We start from the raw sequence: 7,974 nt of genomic DNA on the forward strand, positions 1-7,974 counted from the left end.
TCCTCGCCCTGCCCGTGCTCCTGCGTGCCTCCATCGCAGCCGCACCTCTTCAGCTGCTGTAACTGCAGGGACAGAAGCTCCTGCCCTCCCCGGGAGGGCACAGCTCGGCGTCCTGCGGTGCCAGCTCCTGCAGGACCCCGCCTCGGCCCCGCACACGCTCGGGGGCTCGGGGAGCACATTCCCGGGCGCCCAGGGACGGCGGGGCAGGGCTCCCCCAGAGCCGCGTGGCCGCACTCACCCGCTCCCAAGGCGAATTTTTAGCTGTAAAAATCACCACTCGCGGCAGTGCTTGGGTTACAAACTGGGCTGTTCTCATTCAAGACGCATCCTTTGCATCCATTCCTCACGTTACTCAGCGGCAAACTATTCAACGCAACACGAGTTACCTGTCTAAAGCACCCAAAAGCCAAGCACCGGTGCTGTGTAGGGCAGAGAGGGCAGGGTTCCCCCGCGACACAGCGCCGAGCCGGGCGGAGCGGGCACACCGAACCGGGCCGCGGCCGCTGCTCAGCCCGGCCGCCAGGAACATCAGCGCCGCGGCGGCTCCTGCTTTTGGACGAGCCGCTGAACGTCCCTTAGCTGTTCTATTTTATTTTATTTTGTAAAAGAAAATTAAGCGTCCGAAGCCACGCTCGCCCAGCCCGGTAAAGGACACCAAGCGTACCGACACCGCGGGTTCCGCTGCTCGCCCCCGCCCGCCGCGCAGCCGGGCCCGGACACGCGGCGCAGCGCCCAGCCCGCGCGGCACCGCGAAATGGCGGCGGAGGGCAGCCCGGCCCCTCCCCGTGAGCCCGGCCCGGCTCCTGATGGAGCAGGAGCGGCTCCGCAGGGCCCGGGCACGCCCGGCGTGGCGGCGATGGCGGCCGCTCGGCGCGGGCGGCAGGGCGGGCCCAGGGCGGGGCCTGCGGCGCCCATAAATTGCCTCGCGCGGCGCGGCCCTGCCTCTTGCTCCGGAACGGCCGAGGTGGGTGCGAGTACTGACCGGGCTGGGAGGGTCCGCGGTTCCCCTCTGCTCCTTCCCCTGGGTGCGGCCGGGCCCCTTCGGGCGGGCGGGGGCGTCTCTGTCCGCCCGCTGCGGCATCCCCCGCGCCGTGTGGCCGCCTCGCTCCCGCTCGGCCCGGGGCCTGTGCCCAGCTGCGGCCGCTCTTCCCGGCAAGGTCACGCGGAGCTCCCCAGACGTGTCCGGGCGCTCGCTGGTGGAGATGATGACTCTTTCCCCGTCAGAGCGACAGTGTTGACTATCGCTGTCCAAGCCAGGTCGTGTCTGATGCACCAGCGGAGCGGCCGCGGGCGGTTGCTGACCATCCTCCGCTCCCGATGCTCACTGTCCTTTGTTCCCCGTAGGGCGCGGCGGAGCCCGAGGCGGCTGCGGGAGCCCCTGCCCGGAGCCAGGCCGGCCATGAGGGCACTTTCCCGGCGTGCGCCGGCAGGCCCGAGCCTCTGCCAGGGCGGCCAGGCGGTAAGTCTGCAGAATAAATTCCGTACCGATCTAAAACCGCACGTGTTTATGTTTGCTCCTTCAAAGGCGTTGCTGGATTGCTCGGGCCGCGCGTTGCCAGGGTGGTGCCACTCCGGGGCTGGCTGGGCTCTGCTCCTGCCCGGGCACCCTGCGGCCTCGCTGCTCATGGCCTCGGGCAGCACGGCGCCTGCCGGCAGGGAACAGGAGCTTCGCAGAAGGCAGTAATAACCCGTTCATCTCTGCCTGATGCCTCTTTTTCTGTTCAGTGTATTGGCAGTCTTGAGCTCTGCTCTAGAACCTCCATACATCGGTGTTCTCCATTTTTTTGGGACTATTTCCCTGTCCTGTGTACCTGTAGAGCATGCTGACCAGCCACGTTTTGGGGGAAGGATTTACATGAGCTGCCTTATTGCCCGTAGTTCTGCCAGGGAGCGTGGGGCTGTGGCACAGCTGTCATGGGAGCGCAGCTGCAGCTCCTGGGGACTTGCTGGTGTAAATGATGACTGAATTTTTTCCCCATCAGAGCGACAGTGTTGATTTCTTGCTGTTCAAGCCAGATCGTGTCTGATGCACCAGCTGGGAAGTGCTGCTGTGTCCCACACCCTGGTGTTTAAAAATGCCCAAAATACTGGAATCAGAGGCCTGGTGCTGATGGTTTCCTTTGGCTTTACCCCCAGGGCACTGTGAACCTAGATGTGGGAGGCTGAGTCTTGGGGAGATCTGAAGTTGAGGCTGCGGCTGACAATGAAGAAGTGTGTGATGTGGGCAGCTGTCTGGTGTGCTCTACCATGCCTGAACCTCTAGCAAATAATAGTAAGTCTTTGAAGTAAGTGAATCACATGTTTAATTAAATTTAAAAAGGAGAAGGGAGGTGAAGAAATACCTTTCTGCAAGGGAGTTGCTTTCAGTTTATCCCGAGAGCATACTGATGAGTGTTAACCTAGGTATTGTGGAAGTGAAAGTACAGGGATTTTGCTCCTGCAGAAGTGTTGGATTGAGGTCCTTTGGGCCTCTCCTGTTCCATCATGTCCGAAGTGAGTAGCAGCCAGCAGGCCAGGAAGCTGCAAGCTGCCCGTGTGTGTGTGTGGAGCTGGACCAGTGCAGCCGCTCACAGCTCAGTCCTGGTGCCTTCGCTGCTGCTCTGTGTTCAGAGGGCTCACTTTAAGGGCCCTGTGCACAGACACCCGTGGGTGAGGAGCTGCCCCAGCAGGGAGCAGGGCCCGTTCTGGCTGAAGCGTGTCCCTGTGGGAGGTGCTGCTGGCGAGGATCTCCCGCCCTGACCCTTGCTGGCCAGGCTGAGGGAGTGCACGGGGACTGCCAGTGTGGGCATGGCTCTCGCACTTGCTCTGCTCTTGGCCTGTGCTGCCCCTGGCTCTGCCAGGGAGCGTGGGGCTGTTGCACAGCTGTCGGGGGAGTGCAGCCACATCTCCTGGGACTTGCTGGTGTAAATGATGACTGATTTTTTTCCCCATCAGAGCGACAGTGTTGATTTCTTGTTGTTCAAGCCAGATCGTGTCTGATGCACCAGCTGGGAAGTGCTGCTGTGTCCCACACCCTGGCAGGGTCTGGTGCTGATGGGTCCCCTTGGCTTTACCCCCAGGGCACTGTGAAGACAGAAATGGCAGATTTGGCTTTGAGAGACCTGAAGTGAAGATGTGTGCGATGAGCACATAGTCTGGTTTGCTCCACCTTGTGTACCTCTTTGCCAAGGGAGAATGGTAAGTGTGTAATTCACCTATGTTCACTGGCTTTAATAAAGAAAAAGGGAAAGAACGCCTTTCTGCAAGGAAACTGCTTCTACAGTGGTATCACAAGTTAAAATCCCTGGAGGTTTGGCAGAGTGGGGATTAGTATTGCAGAAGGGGCCTTTGTAAGTGCTAAAACCTGAGTATCCCTGTTAAAATACTCCTGTTTCCTGCAGGGAAGTTCCTGTTAGGTGAAGTTCTTTCCAAAGATCTCAATTAGTGGCGGAGAAGTCAAGTCCTGCTCCAAAAGCTCCCACAGTGCAGTCTGAGTTCATCCTGTGTAGAGTGCCTGGCAGGGAGGAAACTGCTGCTCTTTGCAGAGCAGCCCTTGTCCAGTGGCTTTCATGGGGGCTGGGGTGCATTAGAAAGCTGTCTATTTGCTGTTTGTGGTAGAGTGAGAACGCTGGCTCTTCTCTTGACAGGTTAATATTGGTAAGAGGTTTTCCTGGGCCCTGCTGGAGTTTCAGTGTTGTGCTAAAGAAGACAGATGGTTCTGCTGCTCCCATACTGCTGCCTGGGATTCTCATCTAAGCCACAGCATTCCCATCACCGTGCAACAGCTCTGACCTTCTCAAAGCTGTCAAGAGTGATGAATTTGTGTCCTGCCAGCTGAAATGGAGGGTGTTAGGTATTTTGTCCCCTGGGTACAAGGCATGTAACTGGAATGGATTCTGGAACTTGCTGCATGTTTAATGCAGTTGGATGCTTTTGTCTGCAGGGGCTGCATTCCCTGCCTGGCAGCTCGTGTCATCCTGCTGCTGTCCTGAAAGGCAAGGAGCCTCTCCTGGGTGTATGGGAGGATGTTCTTGTGTGAGGAAAGGAGTCAGGCTTGGCTCCCCTGCCATCCAGAACGCTTCAGTGCTGTGTCCCTGGCAGCTGGAGAAGTGGGCAGGAGGTGTCTGGAATGCTGTAGCACAGTGTTTCTGTTCTGTTGGGAGCCTGGTTTTAATAAAATCTGACTAATGGGTGAGTCTGGTGACTGACATTCTCTTGACCCACGTGAAACAGCTCATTCCTGTGTCTCCCAGTTGGAGTTGGGGAACACAGCACCAGTGTGCTGAGTGATGCTGGAGCTGCCTGCTGCTGCCTCGCACCAAAAACAGCCACAATCTCATAGCAGCAGCTGCACATTCCCTGGAGAACAAGTGCTGTCTGAGGCTTGTGCCTGCTGCTGTGCTGCAGGTCTGTGCTCAGCCTCTGGACAAGGGCTGTCCCTCAGCATAATTCATCAGTTTCTGTGGTTTTGGGATGGAATTTTGGGTGTCTGAGCTGATAGTGGCCTTTGGCACCTCTGCTTAGTAGGAAACAGCAATGATGGAAAATCTATTCAACACTCAAAGCTGTCTTCAATTAAATTGAGTAGAGATTTTTAGCATTCAATTAATGTAAGCAGCATGATCTCTTGAAACTATGTATTGGTGAGGGACCAGAACTGCTAATACAATTACTTTCATCAAGGTAATGAGCAGACCTACCAGTAAACATTCTGTAGGGAGGAGAATGCTTGTCCAGTGAGAGCTGTGGGCACAGATGCAGCTGAAACGTGTTCTTTGCATGTTTTATTACCTCTGCAACAACAGTTGCTCAGCTCTGGTTTCAAGCTCAGCTGCCATTGCATATATCGATCAGGATCAAATTTGAAACTTGGTAAGTTACTAATTACCCTGGTCGGTAGGTTACTAATCCCAGGCAACCCCTGAATGCTGGAGGCAGGGTTTGGGTTCCAGAGCTGGTTTCGGGGTTCCAGAGCTGGGGGGTCCCGCCTTTGGGGTTCGGTGGTTCTGCAGCCCGCAGGGGGCGCTGTGCAGCCGCTGCTGCCCCTCAGGCGGCGCCAGCCCGAGAGCGCCCAGAGCCCCCGAACCCGCGCAGGTGTCACCAGAGCCCCCGAACCTGCGGAGGTGTCACCAGAGCCCCCGAACCCGCGCAGGTGTCACCAGGGCCCCCGAACCTGCCGGGGTGTCACCAGGGCCCCCGAACCTGCCGGGGTGTCACCAGAGCCCCCGAACCCGCGCAGGTGTCACCAGGGCCCCCGAACCTGCCGGGGTGTCACCAGGGCCCCCGAACCTGCGGAGGTGTCACCAGAGCCCCCGAACCTGCTGGGGTGTCACCAGAGCCCCCGAACCTGCGGAGGTGTCACCAGGGCCGCATAACCTGCTGCATTGTCCCCAGAGCCGCTGCGGTGTCCCCAGAGCAGCCGTGACAGAACCTCCGCCAGTGCTCGCACTGCTTGGGCCGTAGCGGCCACGGGGACACACAACCCCATTAGAAGTTCTCTTCCTGCAGCGCTTTGGTACATGGTGCCAGGAGGAGGTTCAGCTCTGGATTTAAAGCGGCCTGACTTTAGCGGGTCCCGGTCGGCTCCCGAGTGTGTCTGCGGGGTGATTCGAGTGAGGGGATGAGGTCGCAGGTGTGCTCTGGGCAAGGGCTGCAGTGCAGCCGCTCCTGTGCAAGGAGCGCTCCCTCAGCACAGCTGCAGCGTGCCCACGCTCCGTGCCCTGCTGCCAGGGGCCGGGCACAGACAGCTCTCGCTTCCATCAGCTGCAGCAGAAACAGACCTCGCTGCTGGGACTTGTGTAACTTTCTGAACTGAAGCCTGGAGTCACTCATTGGGCTGGTATGTTTAAGCAAATGTTTACTTTTCTCAAACAGATCTGTTTCTTGGTGCCATGAGCATTTGAGAGAAAAATAGCACAGATTATTTCTCTGTCTGATGTTGCTTTTAATAGAATTTTTCATACACAGGGAGACTTTTAACATTTGTATTCCCAAAGATCCAGACATATTTTACTGCATGGTGATTATTATATTCTTTTTAGACCCATGTGTTAGCTGCTGCATTAGCTTATAGCGAGGCACAATCCATTACTCATTGCTGCTTCTGCTTGCTGTGTTATTTCCTCTGCTTTCATCTCTGCTCAGTGATGAGATTATCTGAGACATCAGCAGTGTTGACAGACTGGACTCTACCAGTGAAGCACAACTTGAGTTTGTGACCACCCAAGGAATATCCAGATTTCAGAACCCTTAGACTGCTCCAGGCAGTAAGAAGACTTTGTTTTGAAGCAGAGCATTTCTGTCTCCCTCAGCATCCACTGTTTTAAACAGATGTTCTGCAGCTGGAACTTCTCAAGACTGTTCCACACTTCTTGGCAGATCCCTTGCAGTGGTGGAGATGTTACTCGGGTCAGTGCCTGTGGTTTTCTGCTGTGGTGTAGTTGTGACCCCTTTCATTGTTCAGATGGAAACAATGTCATCCAGTTTTGGGAAAAGCAACTAAAGAAAGCTCTTAACTTGTTTCTCTATGATGTGTTAGGATAAAATCCTGGTCCAGCTATTGAACAATAGCTGTGAGGTCTGTAGGCAGCTCTGGTCATTCAGCCAAAGGCCCTCCTTTATCATCCACAGCACAAAGTCATCTGACTTGTCAAGAATTGCTGGTGACCCCCACCCCACACTGTGGAACCTGTGTTGGGCTGAGTCCTGCAGGCAGCAGAACAAAGGGTGATCCTACCAAAATCCCAGAGAGGTGCACTTGGTTGTGCAGCTTGTTAGAGTAGAGCATGTCGGGGAAAAAAACCTAAAACAAACTAAAAAATCCCCAGGGCTATGTCAAACCAGAACAAGGGAGAACTGCTTTCACTCTGGGAATGAAAGATAAGAAACAAAGTTTGCTCCCAGGAGCTTGCTGGGGGACTGAATATAAACCCTTCTGAGATGCCTGGACTCAGATCCAATTTTCTAACAGCGCAGGGTCAATCAAAATTGCAATTTTTATGTAGACCCATAGCTTTCTGAAGCTAGTTTTCATTCAGTCTGTATCTCAGAATAATGTGAAGGTGCCTCTCCTGCCTCAGCTGTTGCAGAGGGATGTGGAGCACGGCAGCTCTGTGTGCTGGAGCTGGGTAATGTGCTCTGCCACAGCCCCTCAGGGAATTGCGCAAGAGCCGCGCCCGCCTCTGGTTTGTGTGAACTAATTAGCTGAGTAATGCAATCTCCTTTTGAATGTCCTTCCTGCTCCAGATCAAAGAACGAGACATGCATCGGTTAAATGACGTACCCGAGGTCACACAGTAAGTGACTCGTTGGCAGAGGCAGGAAATAACAGGGTATCTTTAAATTCCAGCTTCCTACACCCCACAGCTACTGAGCTCTAGCGCTCTTTCCTCTCCCAGCCCTTGTGCCTCTTGCTCACTGAAGGATTTACCACACGTGTAATTTCCAAGGTGACAATATCTGACCACCGCCAAGAAAATGAGATGCCTGTTCTTTGCTGCAGACTCCTAATGATATACAAAGAAGCTAAAGTTCTTTCTATTTCTTGTCTTTTTGGAACATTTTACCATGTTATGCGCAAGCTGATGCAGTGCCAGGTCTCCTCTGTGCCCATGCCTCCAAAACTCTACATGGTGAAGGTGTTAACGTGTCTTCTAATGTTATTTTTCTGTTTTTCTAGAAACATCTTTGCTACAGTTTCCCTGAAATGGGAACACTCTGTCCATACCCAGTCTTAGTACCATAGCAAATAGAAAAAAAAAGAAAAAAAAAAAAAAATCAGTGGGTGGGTTTTCTAAATCCCAGTTCAGTGTTCAGCAAGGTGTAACATCTGTTGTGATCAATATTTTAGAGCAAGCCTCTTTGATTAAAAAGTTACAGTAAAGCCCATTGCTTTGTACTGAATAGCTAAATAATTCACAGGAGTGGCTGTAATCTCTCTAAGCTTCTTGCATTTCGAATTAAGAAGAAAATTCAGGGTAATTCTGTAGAGAGGTA

At 54.4% G+C, this 7,974-nt stretch overlaps 1 long non-coding RNA gene and 3 other non-coding genes across 6 annotated transcripts; all 4 read left to right on the forward strand.

Annotated features, from left to right (window-relative positions):
• Positions 1–1,192: 1,192 nt before the first annotated feature.
• Positions 1,193–1,277, forward strand: LOC120760332 (small nucleolar SNORD12/SNORD106). Its single transcript, XR_005703354.1, has one exon. It is a non-coding gene; the product is annotated as a small nucleolar SNORD12/SNORD106 (small nucleolar RNA).
• A 65-nt stretch (positions 1,278–1,342) lies between these two features.
• Positions 1,343–4,393, forward strand: LOC120760073 (uncharacterized). 3 transcript variants are annotated; one of them, XR_009208357.1, is made up of 4 exons: positions 1,343–1,459; positions 2,137–2,285; positions 2,969–3,177; positions 3,627–4,393. It is a non-coding gene; the product is annotated as an uncharacterized LOC120760073 (long non-coding RNA). The 3 variants fall into 3 exon arrangements; XR_005703275.2 differs by having other exon boundaries at positions 3,060–3,177; positions 3,627–4,384; XR_005703276.2 differs by having other exon boundaries at positions 2,137–2,272; positions 3,060–3,177; positions 3,627–4,382.
• LOC120760330 (small nucleolar SNORD12/SNORD106) lies at positions 1,946–2,036 on the forward strand. Its single transcript, XR_005703352.1, has one exon. It is a non-coding gene; the product is annotated as a small nucleolar SNORD12/SNORD106 (small nucleolar RNA).
• Positions 2,898–2,988, forward strand: LOC120760331 (small nucleolar SNORD12/SNORD106). Its single transcript, XR_005703353.1, has one exon. It is a non-coding gene; the product is annotated as a small nucleolar SNORD12/SNORD106 (small nucleolar RNA).
• Positions 4,394–7,974: the final 3,581 nt, after the last annotated feature.

This window comes from Hirundo rustica, chromosome 16 (genome assembly GCF_015227805.2).
Source record: "Hirundo rustica isolate bHirRus1 chromosome 16, bHirRus1.pri.v3, whole genome shotgun sequence".
Taxonomy (NCBI): Eukaryota; Metazoa; Chordata; class Aves; order Passeriformes; family Hirundinidae; genus Hirundo; species Hirundo rustica.